General features: G+C 38.7%; 1 protein-coding gene across 4 annotated transcripts in view; it reads left to right on the forward strand.

The window, feature by feature from the left end:
- The window catches only part of LOC117205705 (origin recognition complex subunit 2), a 113043-nt gene that overhangs the window by 46717 nt on the left and 38434 nt on the right, over positions 1–27892 (forward strand). For 3 of the 4 annotated variants that reach the window (XR_004487274.1, XR_004487277.1, XR_004487275.1), the window contains exon 11: positions 18986–19047. The gene's annotated coding sequence lies outside the window, so the exon portion shown is untranslated. Of the gene's footprint in view, positions 1–18985; positions 19048–20922; positions 20942–27892 lie in introns of those variants that run through there. The other variant, XR_004487276.1, reaches the window with a different exon arrangement.

Below are 27892 nucleotides of genomic sequence, written 5' to 3' on the forward strand. Positions count from 1 at the left end.
GCTTTGCTTCCCGTTCTCCTTACGAGCCCCTGCATTGCACCTCCTCGAGAAAATGAGAGAAAGAGAGGCAGCTGCCGGGCCTGAGGGGAGGAGAAGCTGGGTTGCAAAAAAAGGTCGAGAGTTGAGAGTAGGCAACCCAATTTTGTGACGCTCGCTTCTAGGTATTTCGATGTATCGCGCACGGGTCAAGGTCGGCCGAGATTTTTTACCAACGAAGTGTCAGTCGTTCTAAATGATTCCGACCACGGGGCCGACATCTCTCTGAGTCGCTTTCCGCGAATCCCATCGGAGATCTTCGCTAGCAAACTGCATTTCCCAACTGCGTCTATTAACATCTGCCAATTAACGAGATACCAAATTTCAATTGTCGCTAGTCAGTTCTGAATTCTCACTATCTAATTCTCATTATTTCTCACTAACGATATCTAGTCGAAGAGCGTGCAGAAAGGACATGATAAGTCCACTCGTGCTTGAATTCACAAACGTAGGTTTCTTAGAGATACGTGACGGATCTATGAAATTTGATAAACGATCAAATTAATATAGTAAATATTATTCAAATATGATATAAATAAAATATCTGATCTCACGGCCGAGTAAAAAGATAGTTTCAGTAAGATGGAATTATCGTGCGTATCGTTACAAAAGATTGCAAGAATCTAAGTTACGCACATTTGAAACTTAAATTACCATTTTCCAATTTCGCAGCGCCCGCTCTCAACCTCCCCGCTCTAGTCCTTCGACTTTCAGACTCCAACTTCGAGCACTGCAATTCCACCTCTGGTGGCATTCTCCCGAAGAGAATACCGTTCTCCATCTCCAGGACATGTTTACCCAAACTTATTATTCTAGAAGCTGCCCACGCCGCGCAGCCTCGTTCGCGCGACACGTTTCTCCGCTAACGAGCAATTTTCTCGAGAGATATTTTTCTCACACGAACAACGTCTCGTCTCGTTCGTTGGTTCACGAACCAAGCGAAAGTTTCTCGTTCGGCTCGGGACGTACGTCTCGCCGATAAGTCTTGGAATTAATTCGACGATATGCATCATCTGCCTCGCGGTTTTAACGGAATTCGATCGTGAATCAGGGACAAGAGGAGGCACGTTTGTGATGTCATAGAAGTAGGGCATGGTGGAAGTGCCTCTCGATATCGTCGGTCGAGATTCTGCAGTCGCTTCATCATCGCATAGACAAACTCGATTCAGCCGGATCGCGTCATGGGCAATCGTTGTTAAGGAGGCGTGCTCCACGTGAGATTGCGTTACTTTCCACCGTTATTTTAGTTACGAGCGGTTGCTTTTAAGAGCGACTCGTGGGAATCGACGAGCACGTTTCGAGTATCACTGTAGAGATGCTATTGTACCATTGACGATGTTATCCGTATTAAATTTTTATGGATAATATCGTTTAGTTAAAACGGACTTAAACTAGAAACGCAAAATGTACAGGTATTGCGAGTTTCTGTATCTTCAGTGCATCTTCGATGCATCGGTCTTCCTGGAATAATCCTCATGAAGCTCCTTCTATTTTCTGAACACGCGGGAAAACAAGGGAAACGGTTCAGATAGAGTGCAAACGCGCATCGTACCGACAGCTCGTATCTGGGACGAATTTTGCAGAAATCTGAAACGCAAATCTCCTTTCTCTCGTTCGTTCCGTTCTCGAAACGAACTCGACGTCGTTTTTTTAATACCGACGTCTCTGACTGTGTATAGCGTATACATTGTCGCGTGACGGAGGAAATCGTGCCGGATCGTAGCGAGCAACGATGAATATTGTTGCAGTCGAACACGAGGGAAAGTCGAAGAAACGTTTCAGCAATCGAACCCTTTAACGTTACGTGCGTTATTTCAAACTAATAATATCGGAGTCTTCCGTAGATCAGTATCATAGTCAATTTTACGATTCGTATAATTTAGTTCCATAAATTCTACGAATAATTAAGATCGTAGATATAGGAGATTACCAGTGGAAAAGAACTGATAAGATATATCGTCTGGGAAAAAAGTTTCGTGAAACTGTCAGCATTCAAGTTGATATAAAAGAAGAAGAAGGATGCTTTATCTTACCTACGGTGGTATACACCGGTACGGCAAAGCAGTAAAAATGTTCCCGTAGTAAAATGGCTCGTTTAAAGCGTATCACACACAATGAAGCAGACGTGGTACCTGTTTTGTACTAAGGTCGCAGTGGCCGACCACAAAAACGTCCCTTTAAAGCAGGCCCAAGCGTTCCCTATCATTGCCTGGCCACGCTATATTCCAGACAATGCTGGAAAGTTTGAGAGATTCGTCGTTTTTCTGTTATGCTTTCGTTATTATGTACTTTGGTATGCGCCAGAGGAAAGTCGTCTGCTTTCTATTAACCTGTTAACTGCTTCTGATGAGCATACTCGTTTCGTTTTACTCAAACGGTATATAACCTGAACAAACATTGAATACCTTTCGTATAGATTTATAAAACGTATAAAATATGTATTATTTAAATTATTCAAAGTTTCTTTTAGTTGAATTATTATATTTTTGAAATTTAATATCGCGCAACCAAATGATAAATTATATAGGTTTCGTGTTCCTTGAACCTTTCAAGTGTTCGCATCAAAGATAATATATAATTTTCGTGTTGTACTCTATGATATCGTGAGTTACGAATTAAAAGGACTTTCACTTTTCAAGAAAGATACCATGACACGTATTTGGAAGCGACAATAATGAGCTGTAGATTAATGAAGCGTTCACGGTGCATGTATTAAGCGATACGAATTACATATGTACAAAGCGTAAAACATTAAACTTGTCGATGTTTCAAGGATCAATTACGAAATCTGCCAATCGTAGTTGTTATTCCTCGTGTCATATACATAATTAGAAATTAATCCATCAGACAAATAGTACGTTCTTCTGTCTTTTCTCTTTTTCTCTTTTTTATTTCAAGGTTCTTTTAAACCGTGATGAGTTAACGGAATGTCAACACTTCGTAAGATTCTCATTAAGAAACAATAAAATACATTTCAATGAAAATGAACTGCGGCGATAAATTATATGCAAATGTGGCACATTTATCTTTTTCCTGTATCGATGTGTACGTAATACAGCTTCTACATATTCTCTGGTCTCACGAGGTGAGGGGGAAGTTTATGAATTCATAGCAATTGGTGATCCCAGACTGTCGGGTGCTGCTGGTACGCGTTAGCTTCACGCCGAGAATCTTTATAAGGGATCCTTTCAACGATGTTGCACCTTGAAACGTTATTAGATCGACCTAGAAACATCATTTAAAACTTCATGTCGGGATTTAGAGTGAACGTCAGGGATATTTCTGGTTGCGAATATTTTTAATATTTCACGCGTTCATGTGAATTACTTTCAACGCTTTTATATTCCCGCGTATGGTATCGATATTTCGAGTGTTTTCTTCTTTAAATCGAATAATTGGAATATTCCCTGCGTGTTTACGAGTATTTTGACTTTGATAGCGAAAATCTTCGGAATATTTTTCGTGGTCCTGTAAATTTTTAGATTATCTCTGATATTCAAACGAATGTTGACAGTATTTTCTTTTAATATTAATCGCTATACGTATGTTTAAAAAATAGATGCTGGCTAATCGTAGTCGTTAATCCAGTTCAACTTTCACTTTTCTCCAGAGAGAAACTGTGGTATATTTTTTACAGCACAGGTAATAATTTGTAGAAAATCAAATGTAACACGACTACAAACTTAGTTTTTCAGAATGTTTCTTATCATTTTGTCTCTCCCTCTCTCTCTCTTTTAATCTCTATATCGTATATCAAATATCAAATGATGTTAAAATGTAGAGAAATAGAAATTGAGATATCTCAAATTGACTTTCGGTAGATTCGGTAGACAAACAAACTGTTACACTTGTGCAAGGTATAGCGATGCAACTGGATTCCTTCATATCTAGGCAAATATGGAAGCAATAATTTCAATTGTGTCGATACTCTGACAGGTAACGTTAGTACGATTTATTTGTATAATCCTTACAAGCTTACAAATATCATAATCGTCCATAAATCGTCAGACACCCAATTTTCTTATGTTTGATTAATATGAACAATCGTAAGCAAGAAATAAAACTTTTCTACAATCTTATTCGACAAGTAGTAAATCTCACAGCTACATGTCGTAACACGGTTCTTCATTTTTCGTTAAACAATTACGCAACATTCAAAGCACAAGGTATAGAACGAACCGTACTTTTGCAACGGGCTGTAGCTCGTTACCAGATGCACAATAATTCTTTGTTAACCGAGCTTGTTGATTCAACAACAATATTTAACGAGTGAACGTTTCGAAAACGAGCGTGCAGTTTCGCTCGTGCGAATATGTAATTGAAGCCAGCGATGACATAATGCACTGGTTGGGCCTTTAACAACAAAGTATCGGTTTGTTTTTCCAGCGGCCTCGATTTTTTCCCTATTTCCCTTTCACAAAACAATCGAGGCCATTTCGCTCGATTTTCCCCCCTTATTTTCTCGAAAAATTATCTCTGGCCACCTTCAGCGATTCGTTTAACGTTTCCATCCATTAAGAATCAAGCAGTGAAGCAACGCATCAAAGTTTCGTAAACGCAGCATTATTGAGAAACGTAAATCAGATAATCCGTATACGTGTTATTTTTTTGAAAGTGTACAAAATATAACTAGACTAATATATATTTAGACACTCTGCTAAAGTCTACCACACAAATCAAAGACGCTAGGTATTCTAATCACAATTCTAAGGTAAATTGACTGAAAAGAATTGCGAAGGAAATGTTGTGTGGCCCCTTGAGGTCGCTTAATCTTAAATAGAATCGCTATACGTATTTTAGCTTCCCCTATACTTTAGGCACTCTATACATATATTCATACAGCATATTTATAAATTATACAAATGGATATTTTCCGAATTGTTGCACTTGCAGAATTATTATTTTATCGATCTTCTGTCTCGCTTCGTCTCTCTCCTTCTTTCTTTCTTTCCTTATCTCCCTTGGCCGTTCTGTAACCGATAGATCATTCACGCTGGCTGACTCGGAATGGTAAAATTATCCAGCTCGGATCAAGGAAAATTCGTAAGTTATTCTTAGGTTAGAAATGTCACAACGTGTGCGTTTTATCCGTAATTTTTCTGACATTTATAGTCGTTTAAGAAATGTATGGTAAGGGGTGATTTGGAATATTACGATGTATTTGTTACAGGCATAAAGATTTATCGATGAAATAGAATTTTTCTGTATTTCTTGTTACCAAATTTTTCGTTATAAAATTATTTGGGTTAGTTGCAAATATACGAAATTAATCAATATTGTATCTTTATTTCTTATATATTTATATGCGGATTAATGTTGGAATTTTGAGCGTTTGACGAACCTTCACTCGAATTTGCCATCGTGGTTATAGCTGATATTTATTAGTACAAATGTGATTATTACAAGAGAATTATTACAAGAAGTAACAGCGGCGATCGGATGGTCGAGATGTCGATGACAATGAATTCAGGTTCGATAACGAATCCACGATCAACGGGACGACGAATGCGATGTGATACACGATCCTGGTTTCACTCTACGTGCAAGTAGTACTCCTCTGAATGGACTCTACCTCAGTCCAAGTGGAACTGCCCTTATATAGTCCTCTCCCCACCTCTCGGGTCAATCTTTGATTTTAAGGAAAGCTATATAATTATTCCATACCTGTTAGGTACACGTCCCTCCCGTGTACTACGTTCAGTGACTCGTTATGTCACTTCGAGCCCAAGCCCATCGTCATAAACCTTGAACACCCATAATCGAATTAGAACATTACAACTATTTCTTAGTTTTATTACTTAAGTGTAGCTATAGTAAATAGTAGTATAGTAAATAGTAGTAGTATAGTAGATTCTGGACTAGGGTATTGGAGTTTTCTCCAACATTCCAAAAGAGAGGCCCCGATGTCCTTTCATCTCCGACATATATATAGTTCGTTTCGACGTTAATGTCTATATAAAATGATTTATAGAAAACGTATTGTTAATTCAATTATGTTTCTCGCTATATGTGACAAAAATTCCAAGAGTTACTGTCACGTAGCAAACAATCGGTGTGATTCAGCGATCTGAAAAAACGGTGGGTTCTATTCCCTTGTATAACTAAAAAGATTGAAATAATCGGTTTCCAGGAATAATGTCGGCGATGGTCCTTGAGAAAGGTCCTCCGTTTAATGCGATAATGGCGAGAAACAAAGGCGACTTCTCCTAGGCTCGCAACTTTCTCGCTCTCGCGTCTATTTCAACCACGTCTGGCTACATTTTACTACACTCGACGATTAGCATGGATTTCGATTGTTCGTCCAGGATTGCACTCGCTGCTTAATGGACTGTCTCGACTATCTATTTCTCTGCCTCCGCCGGTTTTTGCACCACCAATCTCTGCTGTCTTTCTTTTCCCTTCCTCTCTGAATCTCTCACCTTTTCATTATCCTTTTCACTCCTCTTCTTTAACAATCCACAGCGAAGGCGATCACGTGGAAGCCTGAATTCTTTTAGCGACGAATGAACGAATAAAATAAAAAAATTGCGAGGAACGAGAAGAAGAATCGATAGATATTTGTTGTTTTATCATTGGAAATTTTTGCACCTGTAACGCAAATATACGAAGAGTGGTAAAAATGAAATTTAGGAATAAATACATTTTTATTGCTTGACATTTTACAATTCGAGTAAAGGTTTTCGACCATGTAAAGGGAAATTCGAATAGACGAAATACCAGAGATATTCGCGAGCTTGTCCTTCTAAAAAGATGTGTCTACGAGCAGATTGATGGGCTCGTCAAGACGGCGACCAATCTGGATCATCGATACGATGTAGAGAGAATAAAAAGAAGGTTAGTCTCGTGCTATTGGTAGCTTCTGTCGGGGCACCACAGCATGTGTTCTTTTGAGAAAGACGCTTAGGAGCCGAATATTCGAAAATAGAGAAGAATGGAGGAGCATCGAAGCAGTTTAATGCTCGTACCTTTGACGTTGAACGCTGACGATGGAATACGAGTGCTTTGAAGCTCTCGTTATTTGAAATTTCGAAATATCGCGGCAAGCTAATACGGCTATATTTCGTATCTATCTTTTTTTATTAGCAAAATTGAAAATTCAATTGGACACGTGATAAACTTCTTTCGCGATAGTAAACTCTAAAGTTTATTACCGCGGGATTAAAATTTACTAAACAGTTTCCCGAAGCTTTCTACACTCATCTGAAACTCTTCTTACACAAGTAGTAGATTTAATTAAACGGGTCTGCGATGGAAGTAAAAAGTCGTCAAGCAAGAACAAGCGAATAAAATAAAAAGAATTAAAATAGAAAGGAAACGAGAACACGCGCCATGGTAAAATCCTATTTCCACGTTTCTCGTTACATTCTACGATCCTCTCAACCACGACCTTTTGTCGAGGCTCATGATCGAATCTGAAGAAACCACGCTAAAGCGACGCAAGCCATCACTCTCGTCTCTATAAATGATTCGTGTTCCGCAAATATCATCAGGTCCTCACCAGCTGGCCTAGTGATTTACGTTCTTTGAATCGTCATCGAATCGTCGGACGACGATCGCCAGCGGCGTAATGGTTCTCGGCATCTAGGATTGCCCGCGCGAGGAGGCTGGTCCTCGAACGGACGGATAATATTGCGGCACGGGGAGTGAAAGCGACATGGTGAACCCGCTCACGAGGTTACCCATGTACTTTTACTCGATTCAAGCCGTATTATAGTGACTACTTACCCGGCAGTCCCTGGCATAGTTACCACCAGAAATATCGTTGGAAAGCCTGGCCGCTCAGCTCGCTACCCACTCGACGAGCCTACCAGCGAGAGAACGAGTCGCGTCTAACGAACTTTTAGCACAGATTCCTTGGATATTGTTTCCTTCGATCACTGTTATCAAACTTCCCTCGTCAACGATATTATTTCTTCGCAGAATTTTTCTCCTTCTTCTTGTTTTGATGTTTGATCAAAAAATATCCATCTGCTCTGATCCCTAGAGGTAAATTAGGAGAACAAAAGTAGCACGAAAAGAACACGTAACGATCCAGAAGAAGATATTCAACGAAATTGCTTCGCGTAGAAAGATATGAAAATCCCTCGGCACTGAGATATTACAAATCACAAAAGTACGGTCAAAAATACGTGTGTCGTTTAACCTAAGAAAAAGTTACGATATTTGCTCTATTTCACCAACGAGAGTCTATAATGTAAAGTAAAATTCCTTTAAATCCCATCGAACGAAACGCGTTAAAAATTTTAAAATCTCTCAAGATATAAAAGAAACGAAAAGTTCACCAAGAATTTCCCGCCAATCAATTTTTCGTCTGTTTACCTATTTCTCACAATACCTATCCTAACCACCCGTATTGTAAAAGAGACGTAAAAGATTTTACTGACACAAAACGATTCGAGCATTTTGGATAAAGCTCCGATGTACGCGTCTTCGCGTAATAGATATTCTGGTCTGTGGAAGGTCGATAATGCGCAGACTTGTTTGTCCTACGAGAGAAGCCGTGGAGCTGGAATAAAGGGCTGGCATATGCTGTCGGGGACAATGAGGACGAAATAAGAATCGTCGAAGGGTAGTGCACACCGTTATAGTAGGAACCCATTGACCAAAGCACGTAAACCCTCGCAGCCTGAGCTGTTCTCTGGCCCCTCCGAGATAGGTACGTCTCGATTCTTTTGGCTGCCCTTTTGCCAACGACATCGAACCCTCCAGTCTTTGCCCTCGCCCTCGCCTCATTTTACTAGATCTCCAAGGGCGGTTGGGAATCACTCTGATTCATTCATTCATTCTCACACGTGAGAGAGAAAGAAAGTCAATCAGTGTTCCCAAGCGATAATCAAAGGAAAATCGGAGAGATCACGGAAAGGATGGAACGATCGTTTGAAAGATTTTCATTTGACGCGTTTCATCGTCTTTCTGCGAGAGGTGAGTTTTTTTGAATAAGTTTGTTAAGTATTTTGCAGCCGGTAATTTTATTGTTCAGCTTCTGATGTTTATGGATGTTAAATATGGAAGAAACGCGTGACATTTATTGCACGATAGATATGTGCATATAAAATATGAAAATATGCAAAATACGTGATATATTACGTATTGTCTCTAGGTTGCGATATTCGTACGCACAGAATGATATCTATCTGTTCTTTGAAACATAGTGGCTTTTAAAAAAAGATCTGACAAATCCTTTGGCGTATAGAAATCTTCAAAAATTGTGACTCTGATCGAGATTCTAATCGAGACTCTAACCGAAGAAAGAAATAGAATTTTCAAAGTCCTTCTGTAAAGAATTCTTCTTTAGACGAAAAGATGCAAGCTTGTGTTCTTAGTTTTCGTTTCGTCATTCTATCGTTCGTATTGCAAGTTATATAATTTTGTCTACGTAGTTACGATCATTGTAGCGTTTCGTACATAGCCTTCAATAGGTTGTACGTAATAGTCGGTTATGAGTAATGGAATGATTATATAAACCATCGATTGACTGTGAATGAATAGGGCTCCCGTAGACTGTTCGAAATTGTCAGATACCAAAAGGTTTACATCTGTTCTGTTAGTAGCGTGTACAACTATAATTTAACACCTTAAATTACGTTTCATTTCTGTTTTAATGGTTCGACACGTTTCATGTCTGTTCGAATCAACTTTCTAAATGTAATCGATACAGTTTCAGTATAGAAATAAATCAAACTTGATTCATGACCTGGCATGAAAATTAATTAATCTCGCGAGGGAACGTAAGATACCGTTTTGGCAAGGACGAAGTCAAAACTTGCGCAACATTTATATACGTATATGTATTCACTAGATTTATATTTATATTCATTAGTCGACTATTATGTCTCCTAGTTAAATAATAAGAATCATTATGGTTATAAAACAACCCTGATCAAGCCGGTAGGCACGTAACAAAAGATAAATATAGGTTGGTATCGTGTGTTGTGTTCTTTCAAAATAATACACGTGTTAATACACGTGTTAATACGCGTGAATATTAATAATCGATAAAAGCGAAATTTTCTTTTCACAATTCATGAAATATTCGATACTTGCAACGATTCTATATAATTAGTATAATTTTAATTTACGATTCAAACAAATTACAACGACTCGTCTATAATACACGTATTCACACTTTGTCCAAACAACCGAATTCGTTTCCATTCGAAAGTTCCCACCCAAAGAAGAAAACTGCCGCGCAGAAGAATACTGGAAAGTCGGTTTCACTTTACCTCTAGAGCCGTTCCACTTTTCCTCGAAAAGTGTCGAGGAAAATGAGTCGTCGATGGATTGGCAACAATGAAATCCCAGATGGTTTCAGGACACATTTGCCACCCTCTTCTTCGATCAGCATCCTCGTGCAACGACTAAAACCGGATCCATACGTACAATACCCCTCACAAGTAATCCGTACGTCGATCGATTTATATAGCAAGAGATTGTTAGTTTTACCGAATTGTATAAATCAAGAGGGAATTAATCATTTACTGTCTGTTTACGGAAACAATATTAAATTTTAGTTATTTGAAATTACCTGACTATCTGAACTATATAAATTATCAGTTTAACGAGCTTCAACTATTACTTGCTTCGAGGTTACCTTTCGAAGATAAATTTTAGCACACGATAATATTCTGTATACTCTATCAATACGCGAATACAACGTGAATTCTGCTTTAGGTAACATTAAAATTATCGGAATACTCAGATTGCTTATTGATTTATTTTACAATTCTCTCTAGTAACTTTACAGATTTAAATCGGTTTATTTTGACGGCAATTCTTCGTTATTGTTCAAAAACACGAATAAAAGTCTGTTCCTTTTGTGTTATCTTCTCATACAGCTACCATCCGGTGCAAGTTTTGTACGTTCAATCGTCGATAAATAATCCTAGCGTTAATCATAAGCAATGAAAATCATCGTAAATCCTCTTGTCCGTAATTACACTAAATTGCATCCTGTGAAAAATAACCAAATATCCAAATACTTTTGAACCGTAGTGTATAATAGTATATCGTACGTACAATGGTTAGGTCTGAACGAGGAGAACGAAGCGGAGGTCGACGAAGAACGAGGGGTTCTTCCCTCGTTCTTATTCCATCTACCACCCACAGAGGCGGATCGTCACAGGATCCGAAATGCGGGACCAGGGATGAACGTGTCCCCAGGATCCCATGCTTCTCTTCCTCGCTCGAAACTGTACCGGTCGATTCGATTCTCCTGTTACACGGTCGCCAAGCAAAAACATGAGAAAGTGAGAGCCTTGGCTTTCCTCGAGAAATTTGTTATGGTTCAATTAACCCGATGGGTTGGTAATATCGTTTCGAGTGACGCATTCTTCGTGGATTTCATCGAGTCGTTCGATGGACAACTTGCCTTTCGACAAGCTTTGTTACCTTGGTTACCTATATATTTGCTGTATCATTAATAGAGCATGACGTTTGTTTCATTATTTTAATTACTTATTATTACTTAGTATTATTCCAATAATTTTATTATTTCATTTTGACGAGTGAAAATTTAAATGTACAAGAATGTAGAGAATGGACACAATGCGTAAGAATATACAAAATATCGAAAGTAAAGTAATCGTTGCGATATCTAACCAGCGAAACAAATTTATTTCTTCGGTTATATTAATAAAAATATGAATTTGTATAAACGTTCGGTGTCTATATTAACGAGCAATTTCTCTAGAAAATTTATTTCTATATTGCAAAAGTTTACGTTTAAATTAATAGATTATTATCAGAGATAGTTGGTATGGAAGTTTCGTTTGAAGAGGAATTCGGAGAACTTTCGAAACGAACATTTCTGTGAAATATTTTGAAAATGATTCGAGTTAAATTAGGTTTGAGGTTAATGAGGGATTTCTCTTTACCTCGTGTAACATAAGAATTTGTGTATCGATACATATTCTCTTGTTGAATGTATCTCATGTGGAACTTGATCGCCATCGAGGGTGAAACTCGAGGATGCAAAAAGTTCATCAGAACTTCGCTCGTATACACGTCATGCGTACCGATGATTAACTCTCTCGCTAAAAAAGTTGGCAGTCTTTTGCAAGAGCACGGTATTAAAGCACATATTCGACCTGGAATTAAACTTTAGATTACACCATTGAGAAATTACGACAGAAATTACATAATCGACAAGTCGAATCTAATTTACTACACCGAAAAGCGCGTTTATAAAATTACGTAAACATCATATTTATCGATATAAAATGAAAGTTTAAAAAAACTTACGCTATGCTACGTTACATTATGCTATGTCGCATTGAACTATATTTAACTATGCTCGTATTGTATCGTACGGTATGGTACACTATGCTACGTTTCATTATGCTATGTAGCAACATTTGGTGGACTAGGTTACTCTATTAATTACATACCACACAATGTTACGCTACGATACGTTGCATTGCACTACGTTACGTTGCACGACATTGTATTACACTAAGTCGTATGATAGTGCGTTACACTACGGTAGGTTGCATTATCTTACGTTGCTGTATGCTTCGTTGCACTACAATACATCGCATTTTACTATTCTTCGTTGTATAATAGCTACCTATTACGCTAAACTCCACATTATCTTATGCCACTTTGCGTACTGTTAACCATCGTCTATTCGCGTGACGTCTCCCTATACGCTGTCCTACGTCACCTAATCCCATTCTACTTCACCATGCATTAAATCCTTCTACGCTACATCATCCTACATCCGACGTGTTGCTAAATAAATTAACACCCCGCGCCAAACACCGCTATTAGTACACAAGGATAACTTTCATGGAGGGCCTATAGGCGCTGTTCGCAATCAAAGGGTTAACCATCATCAAGACACATCGAGCTCGGTCACGCAGTTAAAGATTGGCCTCGATCTAACGAGCGAAGATTGGCCTCAATCTAACGAAGAAAGTATACAGCGCGAAGCCCTCTTCGATAAACAAAAGCAAAGCACACACACAGTATCAGAAAAGAGAAATATAATGTCAGAAATATGATAATCGGGTGACGATGATTGGTCGGATCGTTCATTTTGGCGCCAAAGATTATCGTTCGTCGATGACTCGCGCGAAGTTGAATGTTAATTTAATCGAAGCGCATACGAGCCTGTAATCGGGAAGATTTATGAGAAACCAGTTTGGCCGGCCTCTCTTAACTTGATAATGTTAACGAAGGCCAATTTTGGCGTAACAACGATAAGATCGATGTTATATACGTCCCTTGAGAATTCTTGAGCGACAACCTGCCCGTATATAGCGATCTCCAACGGCGAACTGGACGACAAATTTATAATTATATAGGGCTTATTAGGGCGGATAGTTATTTGCACTACGTCCTTTTAATTTTAATATTCGCCAATCCCTAAACAGATCAGTCGAACCAAACTTCGTCCATTATTGATATTAGATCAGAGAACGATCAAAGTATAGTACCAGAGAATATTGTTCCGAAAGATTTTTCCATCAAGATAAAAAATATATGAAAAGACATGTAAGAAAGATAAGCCAGGTTTTATCCCTGTATTTTACAAAAGTTCGTTCAAATTACTAAAAATTCAATTCTCTAGCTACTAAATTTTCCTAGAATTTGTATAATAAATTAGAAGTTAGTTATTTTTATTGATCTGATAACTCTAGTTACTAACTGGTTAAAGAACTAGCAAGAATCACTACTCTCGCTAACGGTTATAATAATTGGCAAATTTTTAAAGAAAGTTTCGAAGTATCGAAGAAAGACGAGCTTCGCCTTCTTTGTACTTACCTACTTCATCTGTAAACAATTTTCTCAGGGAAAATCGAGATGCATGGAGGCGATTGTTCTCGGATTGATATCTTTCTAATCGATCGAGTGTCTGGATGCCACCTGGTCGACCTAGTAGTACAGTTAGACAAGTGGGAGTGGGTATTAACATCGTGGCTCAGGAGGATCGAGGTTAACGATAAGTTCTCCGTTCGCGGACTAATAAACGTCTGGGAAAGGGACAACCACCAAGATGTCGAGGACGGCGATATCGAACCATTCGATTACGCTGAGATATAGCAGTTTGCGAAAGTTCGAGTTTAATTGAGCTTCTCTTGGAAATTTAAACCTTCCACTTCCTCCGTACCTACTACGACAAAGACTGACACGTTGAATTAAGTATTTTCCATCTGTCACGTGTAACATGTCGATCGATATCAAATCTAGGTATAGTTGAATTTCTTTCCAATTCTTCACAATGTATTTTATATAAGTTTAGCTCGAATGTATCGATCAATCTGTTGCTGTTATCTAATTTTTAAAAGACGATGATCTACTTCAAAGGATATTGAATAATAGAAAAAGTGCTAGAAAAATCAAAATATAACGAAATTATCTTATAATCAACCTTTTGCAAGGATGATAGTTATATCTTAGACAATTTTAACGTTTTTACTCGAAATTAAACAGGTAGAGTCGGAGAAAAGAAAATTGTAAATTTGAGAAAATGAATTTATCCGTCGTAGGCAAAAGGAGCGTTCCGATCGTAGATTGCAACTGTACAATATTTGTGTTTTCACGGAAGTAAGAGATTTCTGTCATCTGTTCGGATGAAATTGTTGAATGTTAATCGTTCGTTCTCGTATACTTCGAGTCTGTCTTCTATAGAAACGGAGGACGGCTACAGGGACGTCGAGGACAACGATATCGATTCGTAAAATTTAGAACATGTAGACAGGAGACTCGTATCGGATTCGCATCCAAGTTCTATATTTACAGGCGAACAAATATTCAATAGAAATAGGAAATGAAATCACGCACACATACACGGATATAGAATATCCTTTGCTTTACAAAATTCGATTCTTTATCACGTACGCTCGGTTCCAGTAAGAGCTCGAACAGAAATTCCAAGTGGAACGGAGATTTAAAGGGCCGGCCGATTCGCGTGGAAGAATTTCAGGAGTAGAGCGTACCGGTTCCACAACCTGGAAACGATCACGAGCCGTGCAGTTTCGTCCATGCAAGAACGGCGACGCTTTAATACGCGGATAGAGCAGGAATCTCGTTGTGGTTCTGCTCCAATAGCCTGACGGCTGGTTTTCTCGTATGTTCGGTAACACCTACGGTTCTGATCGATTTATGGACGATGTTAACATAACTAACAAACGTCACTGACACACGTCGACGCACGTTTAAGTTGTTATTTCCTTTCTTTCCTTTCTATTTTTCTCTTTCTCCTGGTTGAAGATCCACGATCAGTTGGAGTTGCTTGAATAATTCGAAATACTTAAAAATTATTAGATAGAATTCCAATTACGATAGCTGATCAATGTAATTTAATTTGATAAGAAAAATTTGATATTTTCGTTTTCCCTTCCCTTTCTTTTTCTCTCTTTATTCTGTCTGGTACAATTGTTAGCGTGGTGTAAGGTTAATAAAATGTAGTTCTCGAGTAGATCGAGTGTGTTCGAGCTCGTCGAAGTAATCGAATTAGCCGGTATAATCGAGCAGTCAGCTCGCTCCGTTGGAACATGTGTTACACGGACAGAATTTCGATTACCCTGTAATAGGAACGTAGTGCTTAATAATTTCAACGTGTCCAGAAATGTTATTGTTCTCTAGTCTTATTACTTTCCCGGGGAAAAGACAATGCTATTTCGAGAAATGGAAAAATGCTTGTATTCTTTTTACGTGTCGTTTGATTTATATTACAAATATATCGTATCATATATATATACATATTCATATCTGCAAAGACCAAAAACGAATTATACTGAAATATTGTCTTTGTTCATTTTTAGTTGCATAATCGTAAAAGTTTGTATCCCATAAATAGATTAAATTGATAGGTCGAAAGTGCAACACTTTGACGGCCAATGAAAAACGATGCGGTTTTGTAATAAATTACGAAAGCGCGAGTGCAGGAAGTATATTTTCTATATTCGTAGTAAACGGATGTTATCCCCGAAGGCTAGCGTCCCACGTGCGACACACCAGTCGTCAAAGTAAGCAAGCAAGTACGTTCAACAGCCTTTGTCCGTATTCAGTGCCCTGTACACGTGCTGACGGTTTCTACGGAGTTGGCTCGATTAAGACGCGTAGCTGTTTCTACCTAGGGTAAGAACATTACATGCAAATACGTGGAACGATAGTCAGGCGTTGTCGCATACGAGGCTATACAGGCTTGCTTTCCACCAACGGATCCTGATAATAATTTCTCAATGAAAAATATCACCGATATTTCCACTGGAACTCAATATCTCGAAGAATTTTTCGATATCGGGAACTGATACACTTTAATCGGCTATTGAAACAGTTTTCTTCTTCTTCCTTCTATTTTTTAAATTCCTCGAACATGCTCTGGTCCTCGTGCGATAGAAACGATACAAAATAATGAAAAAATAAGGGCAGTGAAAAGTATCGAGTTTGCGTTAAATATCAACGGATATTTTTAAGATGTCTTTCACCGACGAAAGTTATAAATTAAAAAATTGGCGAAGGGACATTATGTCATAAACGGTATTCTTTAGAATTTATCATAAAATTCACGATGCCCTATATCATCACGTTACGACACATGAATCTCTGAAAAATAGATTATCTTTTGAGAACTTCCACATCCATCGTATATGAGTGAAAACGAAAAGAGTAGTAGTTGATCGACTGCTCATAAAACTTTGCATAATAATATATTCGCTTCCAAACATATAAAGCGGCGATACGAAAACAAGCTCGTAGTCGTCTTCGCGTGGGAAACGCTGAAAAATTTCAATCAAATTTTGTACCATTTTATTTCCACAAAAATGGCGTCTTTATTGTACGAAGATGTAAACATACACTGCTGGTCACAAGTATTTGAACGTTTCGTGGCGTTAACATAAATCGAACGCTTTACACTCTTTGTATTCTTTCAATTATCTTATCATAAATCCAAAAATTCATTCGTATCCTATGTACCTTATAACGCAAAATACCATTAGAGTAGAATATCAATAGAGTAAAATCCGTGAATGTATCGAAATAATCGTAACATATACGCGTCCTGGTACTTACAGCCGACAGTGTAGCTGCTTAAATTAAAACGAAAACATACCGACAAAGAGGGGACAAAAGGTGAACCAAGTGAAACTTGGGGGCGGAAAGGAAGAATCGAAACGAAAGGTATCGTCGGTCGAGCGACGACCGAAGATCCTCCTCGAGTTGTGTGTGAAACGATGGCTCGAAAAGAAAAGAAAAAAAAAAAAAACGAGGCAAAGTGAGGTGAAGAGAGCTGACCTACTGTGGCAAGTGGCTCAGGGACGTCGCTGTCCAAATCGTCCCCCCGAACGTCCCCCTCCCTCCTCTTCTAGACCTTCTCCTCATCCGGTACCACACACACAGTATTCAGGTCTTTCTCTCTCTTTCTATCCTGTTTCAGAACCCTCTTGTGGCTACTCTACCATTCCATCTGTGCCTCCTTTCCCTCGTTGCCTTCACCCTTTGCCCTCGACCGTGCTCTATGAGGTCGATAACGGCTATCAAAAAATGAAATGAATACACACGAAGGCTTTCCAAGCCTGGGAACTGGAATGCATTGTTTGGTCTGGCGTATAGAATGTAAGGCTGGGTGTGGACTCATCCTTGGACTGTCTGTTTAAAATGGCACCATGGCAGTGAAGAAAGAATCGAAGCAACGAATGGACCGCGGATGTTTATGCATTTATGGACAATTGAAATATAAAGGAAGCTTTCTCACTGTGTGTGTGAGAGAGTCGACCCACCATTTCGACCCCACGTATTTTTAAACTGAAATTGAATATACAGAGTGAGAGATTTATCGCAGGAAATTTTGATCCGGAGGATTTTCAAAGTAAAACTCGAATACAAAACGTATTTATCCCTCCAATCTCAGTTTGCGAAGTTTTATAGAAATAAAGAATAGGGCAACGAAACAGCGATACAGTTCCTAAATATACTACGTACAGAGATAAATAGTATTAATTAAAGTGGTGCAACGAAAATAAACAGATATATACGTATTTATAAGATAGCTTTCTATTTCGATAAAAGTTAAAATTAATTTTATCGGAAGACATTGCACGCTTAAGAATGGCACAAATAAATCGAAAACCGTTTACTTGCTAGTCGTAACGTTAAAAGCAGAACTCGTTATAAAAAGGTATTAATGCCATGATCCGGATTTACTCGACTGCAAAGAAAGACCAACTCGTATTTATTTGCAACGTAAATACCTGCGTACTCCGTATAGGAGACAGAACGGAAAAACATTGATGCTGGCCAGAGTTACGGCGGACTTTCATGATCTGTTTCGCCCCTTTCCACGCGGTTCTTACGGCTTTTTCGCGGCGGAACGCCCACCGGAGGAAAGTGAATCATGCCGCGGCCGAGTGAAAAGTAACCAGTGAAAAGTGGCGAGTGCCTGGGTGGAATGGAGATTTGAAAGTTTCTGCCTTTAGCTTCTAACGCCGATTTTCACCTCGACAACGTGGCCACCGACGACGATTGACAATCGAAAGTAGTTAGCTGAAAGCTGGTCTTCTTTCCATCTTGGCTGTCTAGCGGCGAAATGATCGCGTGCTCGATACCTCCGCGCTCCTTTCGATCGAATAATATAAAATAGAGCAAGCAGTGATCAGACTGTGTTGAGAGAAACGTAGAATTGCTGATTTCAATTAGTTTTCTTCGTCGAATAATTTCGCTGTAAATATAATTCACATACAAAATGATATAATACGTTAATTTAGGATAATAATATATTCTATACGCGATATTTCATACGCTAACAAACGATGCTTGAATAAATTGTCGAGACATATTAGAAAGATCGATTTTAAGGTACAGAGCACCAAAAAATCAATCGAAATCTCCTTTAAATGAATATTTTTAAGAAGAAATTGCGAAGGGAACGAACATAAAATGTCAACGATTTTCTGTTTCTTTATGTTTGCCTTGTACCAATCTTCCTTTCATTTTTTGGTTTCAGATGTCCTTTATTTGAACCGTGCTCAGGCCTCGCTGCCTGAACAAAACGAGCTATGTCGACGAGTAAGTAGCACGTCAATACATTCTTCTACGACTACCATTGTATCCTCTCTGTTATCGTCCTTCTTTGTTCAGTTTCATTCATTTCGATACTTTTTCGAACCTAACAGAATGATCTATCGTAATCTTGTGAAACAGAAATGAATGAAAAATCATTATGTAATACAGATATATCTAATGTATTTTCGATAACAAGAAGAAACAAAATCTCGAAGTATTAACAGTGAGAATCCTTTTATGTAAAGAACAGGCGCTTGAAACGCGGATTTGTTTCTCACAAAAAGGAAGTTGTGTGTTGGTTCTATCTCGAGTTACATCACGACTCGGCGTGCGTATCGAGCGCATCTTCAGCCAGTAGTTTGCTTTGGAATCGGCTCGTATACACGCGAATCGTTCGCTACACCGCGCCATTTGTAATAACGCGATAATTAGTAAACGAGACCGCGCCAAAGTGATCCGCGAAACCTGTTTTCCTGTTTACGCTCACCTCAGTTTGATCTTTAACAGTCTCTCCTGGCCTTCGCGCTAGCTCGTACCGGAATTCTATAAATTCCTCGCCAATGCATGTTGATTCGGCGGTGTCTTCACCGAATACGATTCTTAAATCGAATGTACGCTATTGCTTAAAAATATCCACACGCATGTACCTCTTTCATACGACCATGGTCGTTATCTACCTTCCATTTCGATTTTCTTCCTAATACAAATTTTACAATGAACAAATAAATTGTACAGATAATAATAAATGTAATAAATTAGTAGAAGCATAAAAATTCGTACATCGAGTCTCGTAAGATCTTTGTAAATCATTTTTGTAAGACGTCGATCTGTAAATTCATGGCAATTTGAGTCGATAGGAAAGCTGCTTAAACTCTGTACAGTCGCTCGATCTTGTTAATTTCTCGAGGAAGAAATTGCTTTCACTTTTCCGCATCGTCTCCTAGTGCGAAAGCATCTTCGAGGAAAATTGACGCGGCTAGATAATTCCTAGTTAGTCTTCGGGAATGTTTAACCCTTCCTTTATGGGGTCTACGGTAATCGATAGTATTTTACTAACGAGGACGAAGAAGCAGCAACCGGCAATTCGCATCCGTGGCATCGCGTAGCCATTGTGAATATGCGAAAGTGACATCACTCGTCCTCGGTTACATAAAGATATCGTCGCTAATATCGACGATCCTAATGCATTTATTACGCGAACATCGCCTGTGTGTCGTTTCTATTTCACTCTTCTCTGTAGCCTTGTTAAAAACATTTCCTAACGAATTTTGCCGCAAAGCTCTTTTGTACGCGACAACGTGTGACGTTAATGGTGATTTTTATTCTAATTGAATTTCGTGTTTAAAACCGAGCTGTTCTCGTATACAATCCTTTACAGTTACGCTGTAGAGGGGGGCGATTTAGTTAGCGAACTTGTCACTTGCAGTACTCCTATACTCTCCTTCCCTAGACCCATACCCGTACACTTCCGGCTTAATCTATTCAAACTCGGCAGAACTCTTGCAGCCCTTCCCAGGTACCGCTTATTGTCCCATACAAAAGTTCTCGATTATCCAAAGTATACTATTAACTTAACTATAAATCGAATTAAAAACACGTTTCTCTCTGGACCAGTCAGCCTAGAAACTTCAATGGACATTTCATAAAAAATATCTGCTTTCTGATAAATTTTTATCGTGAAATCGCTGTCATTTGCCAACGTTAATTAATTCTTTGCATTCGTTGAAGTTTCCACTTCTTTGTCTCGTACACTTATTACGCATTTCGAAAGTTTGAGTAGTTTCGAATCTAACGGGTCTAGATCCTTCCTTATTTCTTACGAATCACAGGCTATGTTCTTCTGGCGAATATACTGATTCATACGGAACAAATTCGCAGAGAACATTGGCCAAGAACGTTCGGATTATTGGTTCCACGGGAGAAACGAAAGGCAGCGCCGCTTCCGGGATTGCGCAAGCACGCGGCGATACTGAACGGGAAAGCGCACAATGGGCGAGAAAAGGCGTGGGTATACGTAGACGCGACCATCGAAATGGTTATTTTCGACTGTGAGGTCGTCTAGGACGCATAAAACGAGCGTTCGAGGACATCCTTCGCGTACACCAACTCTCACTCTGTTCCTCGATTCTATGCCAAGCCCACGGGAGACATAACCCCGTGTGACCTCCGTGATTTCCTGCTCGACCACCACAATCGGGACCATCCTTTCTGCTTCATAGAGAATATAAATATATTATGTGATACACGATGTTCCAGTGACGACTTGCAATTAGAACAAATTTATGGAAGTAGATCGTTACTAGATCGCGGATCTTTATGCAGATTCATAATTGATTAAATAAAAGCTAAAGAGAGGCTCGTAGTTACTTCGTAGCTACTTCATGCAAATTCATAGTTCTATGAACATAAATGTTTAAATAAGGCTAAGGAAACGTTTGTTTTAAAAATTCTAGCAAGTACGACAGTTTAGAGATTTTATATATTTCTTAGTGTACTTTACATGTTGCGTAATTATCGATTATTGTAAAGACCCTAGTATTATTCTATTAGCGTGAACAGAACAATAGTATAATAGTATAAACTTGAGCATTGCAATTTTAAGTGGTTGAGTCAGCAAATAAATTAATTACGTAGCTCGTGTTATTCTGAGTGATCCCTCAGTTCAGCCAAAACTCGTCGACAGATTAAAATTATTGTCACAGTGAAACTAAATACGAGATAATCCTTGAGTAATTAAAACGAGATTATTTATTATTCATTTGTATTCATACATTCCTCCATTGTGTTTTAATTGTGCATGTACATACTTACATGTTCTACTTTCGTATCTCTGTTTCTTTATTCTCTGTTTACCACTACGTCTGGCAATACGAACCGCGAAAAGGTTAATACGTATTCCTAATGGTCAGACGGTTTTCCTTCCATTCTAACGAGCCGGTTATGATTCAGTGGCGTGAATAATCGTAGAAAGTCGCTACCCGATTTCGTTTGTTTTCGTGGAAAACCTGGGACCTTGTTTCTTCTGGGTGTCCTATTTTTTTTCTACCATCGAAATTGTGCAAGTTAACACGTTACGCACGGGTCACCGAGTTTTCCGTATTTTCTGCTCCGTTAGTAATCTCTACGCTCACGAGGGATATCGCGCGCTTTCTTCGTCGATCTTTATTGAACGTGGTTAAAATAAATTTCAGAGTCGTAGATTCTTTTCCTTCGGTTTACCTTGGGAATTATTTTATTTACCTTGGAAGTTACTACAGCGCAACCTCTATTATCCGAATATCGGTTTTCCGAACATCGGTTAGTCTGGTAAATATTGTGCATATTCATTCGACTGTGAGATACAAGCTAGTATACTGTAACGTCCCCGTGAATTGGGGAAAACGTAATCCGCTTAATGATTGAAAATTATTATATATTATATTAATATAAAATCAGGTTAACGATCATGATTATCGATTATTCGATAACCAGTAATCAATGATTAACGAGTAAGGAAAGTATTAAAAGTCGTTGTAACCAATGGCCATGATTAATTTCTTAATCATTCATCGTGAAACGATTACATTTTTTATCACGATTGCAGTCCGTAATTTTCCTGTAATAACGACGCTATGGATATTTCAGTTGTACCGAGTCGTAGAACGCTAAGGCAATCAGAATTATGTGAGAAAGTTTATAAACACATACGATAAAACGTATTGTACAATTTTCAAAATGTACAAATACACGTTACAGACCCTTATAGAATATAAATGAATCACCAAATGATTTAAGAATTATGATTTTTCATGTAGAACATAATTTCAATGCGAGTCATTCAATTATCCAGAAAATTCGATTATCCCATTGTGAACACAATCCTCTTCTTTTGGCAAACAATAATCCACTTGTGTAATGAGACTAAAAAATTGATAGAAAGTGAAGTTGATCGATTTGGCTTGTGGCAGGTTTAGCCACAGAGAATTGTTTGTGATATACTACGTCAATTTTTCTAGAGAGTCTTGCTTAAGAAAAAGCATTTCTTTCGTTTGCTGAAAACACAGCCAATGAATCCTTTCATATTTTTCCACTTCGTCAGTCGGAAAACGGATTTGCTCGATAATTCGAGAAATTGAAAACGGTGGACCTGTGGTATCGCGCGATCAGGTCGAGAATCGAGCGGAAAATCGATGGCGAGCACCAACTTTTTTTTTCCACGGTGCCACCCCGTTGAAACGACAGGCCAACCTTAACCTCAGTGTCGATAATCAATGGAATCGATCGTAGGCTCGACATGAAAGTGTCCCAAGGCTCGTCGCCACCGAAGGCTGCGCGCCGTAAAACGGAACCTCAGCGAAAATTACCCAAGAAACCTTCGCGTGTCGACTGCTTGGTCATTCTTGAGCTTCGAATTTCTTTTTTTTTCTTTTTTTGTTCGTTTGTTCGTGCGTTTAACCACGTATTCTGTACAAAAATCCGTGGGATATTTGGAAAAATATGGTAATGAACGTACGTTGGTTTGAAGAATTCGACGCAGGCCTCGAGCAGATGCAATTCTGTCCGAGTTTAGTTATCCTTGTTTGCTTACAATCACAAGGATAATTATTGTTGATAGATCTTGAGATTGAAAGAAATTGATTAGAGGTTCGAGGTTTTCCTGTGCACTGGAAAGTGTCTCTGTTTAAGGAAGTTGTTTAGAGAGCGGGACAAGTGGAATTCAACCGAGCAAATGTAAAGGTAAGATTGGATTGAGTAATTGAAATCTACTATCGAGCGAACTTAGCCTTAAACCAGCCAAATAAATTTCAAAGGCATTTAAATGTCTCGAATTAACGCAGACTAAATTTCTTCAGTTTTCTTGAAATCAAAATAACACAGTATTTTTTCCGTAATTGATGGAAAATCGTGACTCCTTGGTAATCACGTTATCGCGTACAGACCTCGATTCCATGTAATAGACTCGGCATTTTGCCGAACATAGAAAAGGATATTGCGAGTGGAAGAGAGAAGGACTCCAAGAGTCGGCTTGATGAAAAGAAACATATCACCTAGACGATGTTAACGCAACATCGGAATCTTTTAATTTTCCATCTTTATCGAATAAAGCTTTTACCAATATACGATTATGACAAGACAAGACCAAACACGATATATTTCGCAGCATAGTTGCTTATTTAGTGACATTAACTTATTTTCTCTCGACTGGAATGTGATTTAAAATGTAAGTACGATTTAAATTATATCGTGTCTGATCTCGTTTTAATCAGAAAAATCTTACAAATAAGTTGGTAAAAGTTTAATTTGAAAAGAATCAAGAATAGAAAAAATTTCCTCATTGTCTCGTGGATAATCAGTATTTTTCCTTGCGCGTTTTAATTCGGATCAACTTCAGCCATCAAACTTTGCTGTGTTTCAAAGGAAATACAGTTGCCCCTTGGGGGATCTTCTCCCTTTAGTAGGGATGACGACCTATCAATTATGAGAAACATGAGCGACGATCAATTACAAAGAAAACACCGTATTGCCAAAATCGACTTTTCCCCGGTTTAATCGGAATCTTGTCCGAATTTAGCGTAGAATTTCTGTCGTTCGTGGAACGGGGTTAAGGACAAATCAAAGACACTGGCAATGACTCTCCAATCATAATGGCCGATTTCCAAATTCGCGTTCAAGGCTACCGTATCGATTCCCGTCACAAGTGTCCGGATGCTCCGCGAAAACTTTGGCCTTCGTAGTCTCCAAAGTTTGCAGGAAATTTTCCTGTCGGCATATAGAGACGCGCACCATCGAGTTCGATTGGCAAAATCGAAGAGAACTTAGTGGAAGCACCAATAAAAGCAATTAACGCCTCACGGACCCGTGGCTGATGCCGTGAGAAAAAGCAAGTGAGAATCGAGAAGGACATCGCCTTAGTCCACGCACAATTAGAATATCCTGACATTTTCTGAAAATCCTCTCTCGTCAATCTTCGCGTTCACGTCGTTTTCACGCTGTGAATTTTTACACAATAGCAGTTAGAAACTGTGTAGTCACCGCTTTGGCTGTTTACGAAAATAGTCGTATTTACATTATGAATCTTTACTTTCTCGATATCTTAGTACGATAGCGATTCAAAGATGTCAAGATTACAAAGATCGTCGAATTTCTGATCTTCTTTCCTATTTTCTTGAAGCTACTTGTATTAGAGTATTGTGTCAAAGCGATTACAATTCAAATATGAATTGTTGAAAAGTTGAATAACGATGAATACAAAGATGTATCGTGTTATGAAACAGACCTTATGAATTGAATTTGGAAGCCAGACGTTGCTTGAACTTATCATTGAGCAATTTGTTCACGTGTATTCGATATGTAAGATTCTCGTCGGATAACTAATATATTTTTTTGCTGGCTAATTAAAATTGATGATCGACGATTCATTTTATGAAAGATAGGCAAATTCGACAAATTCCGTAATTGCAACAAGACTACAATTTAATATTCCAACTTAACGGCTTAATAAATTATTATAAAAAATCGAGTGAATCGAAACCGAAAATATATTCGCTGAATGAAATCACGTATCAGAAACACGATTAGATGTTCGATTAAGCGTAACGTTCGCTCATTAAGACGGCGTAAAGTCGGAGAAAAAAATGCAAAGTATTCGATGTAACAGTACTGTGGCGAGGCAAGACTATATCACCGTTTTATAAAGGTAGTCGATGGAAGCTCGTTACGCTCGCGATTCTCACAGCGACGAGGAATAATCGTAAAACTTAGTTTCCTTTTGCCCGCCTGCCCTCCGTTGCTTATTAATTCCGCCATAGCACGGTTCCATTTCGCGAGATTTGCATTCCACGATGGGATCGCTGCTCCGACCGGGTCTCTTTTAAAAGTGCAAAGTTCCACGAAGCACGCCTCTGCGTCGTGTTCGTTATTTCACACAGAGTGATGGTGAAGTAGCGCTGGAATAATTTAAGCAAGTGCCAGGTTATTGTTAAAAATAACGATACGCAGCTGTTTTGTTTTGTTCGCACGTATATCCATCATTTCTCGAAATCTCCTACGGTTATCCAAGATTAGGTTAGCAACAAGAGGACAAACGTTCTCGATTGTCGTCGATATTCACCGCAATAAATAGATTCTATAAAGAAATATTTCCAGAAATATAAAAGGTCAGGTTTTACATGCATATATCATCAGTTGTTAGCTGCGTTCTAAGTTAAGATTCGAACGAAGGATCGGGGCTATATTTGACACAGATAGTTCTCTTTAGCTCGATCTTTCGTTCGATTACGAGCAACGCGATAAACAAAAAAATCTTAGAACAGCGGCCTCGATTCTGTAAGTCCATCTGCACGAATCCGAGCCATTGGCACGCACGAGTCCGGATAATTGACACCGCGAGCCGACCCGAGCACCGTTAATTAATCAACCGTTCCACAGATTCCTAGGAGCGGTTCCGAACTGTTCGTTCGCGCGAGCGATAACGTTTGACCCGCGGTTCACGGTTCGTATTTCTCAATCGGAATTATGTCCTAGGGCCGCATCCATTAAACATCACCTGCGAACGTATACTATATACACTGGGCAATATTACATATTTACATACATATTTACTGGGCAAAAGCGCGGAGGATAGAGTTAAGCGAATTTCATTTCGAATAAACGTTAAAACGTAAGCGTAGGAAGAACGTGGATCGATCTGTCGAAGGTCGAATTGACTGGGTGAAGACGTGGCGAGGATATTTATTGACGTGGAAATATATTTGATAGCGGCGGAGACTGCAGAAAGATCGACTTGAAACGTTGATACGCTTTATCGTGAATTGTCGGAAATTGGGAAGGTGGCCAAACTTGGTAAATCGATTTCAGCTGGATACAGCGAATAAATATTTGTATCGCAGAGAAGGATACGTTAATCGATTCAATCTGGATCCGTACGTCGTGTATCTGTATGTTACTGTTACGTAAAAAGATGATTTTACGTAATATTACGTAAGTTTAATAAACCGAGCATCAGTCTGTATCGCTGGATAATAATTACAGTAATTTTTGCTTTCCGATGTATACGAGATGCAAAAAATTTTCCGATCCTTAGTGATTAATAGCGGCTAGAAGTACAATTTCATTAGGATTTTATTAGACTGTGAGAAATATGATTTAATTTATTCTGCTGATAAATTAGCCGTAGAGAAGGACGAAAGCGATAGGAACTCGACGCAATTGATATTTCTTTCTAATGAGAAAAGTGAAGGTTTCATCGTGAGACTGTTTTAAAACCGTAAGAAAGTAAGAAGATCGCGAATAATGGAAAATAACGCGAGATGAACATTTTCGATATCTGTAACAATAAGTTACAGAAAAATAAGAAAGAAATAAAATCATTCAAAAATAAGATACTTGAAATTATCTCGATCGGTAATTGAAATATAGTACAAACGATTAAAGGGTGAATAAAACATTGATTTCGATCGAAGGTCAAGATCTTGGCTGTTCTTCGTACGATCAATGGGCAACCGACGAAAGACGCGGAGGTGAAGGTCATTAGTGATGCGATCGAGAAAAATCTCGAGGAAAATTGCTCCTTTAAACTTTCAACGGGGTAGAAGGATTGGTCACGACACCTCAACCAGGCCACAGATATTCTTTTCTCTTGCGTGCTTTAATTATCGATGTTCGTTAATTTGCCACGAGACGCGTCGGTGGATCGAGGGAAATTTCACTTGGCAGACACGCCGTTGATGGAAACGTCCATGAACAGAAAATACCTTCCGTGGAAATTAGGCCGAGTGGCGGACCTTGTTAAGCTGTTTTATTGACGCGAATAAGGGCAAGTCGCGTTTCGAGGTGGAAATGAAAATAGGGGAAAAGTCCTCTTCATTTC

Source organism: Bombus bifarius, unplaced genomic scaffold (assembly GCF_011952205.1).
Source record: "Bombus bifarius isolate JDL3187 unplaced genomic scaffold, Bbif_JDL3187 scf7180000007992, whole genome shotgun sequence".
NCBI classification, from domain to species: Eukaryota; Metazoa; Arthropoda; class Insecta; order Hymenoptera; family Apidae; genus Bombus; species Bombus bifarius.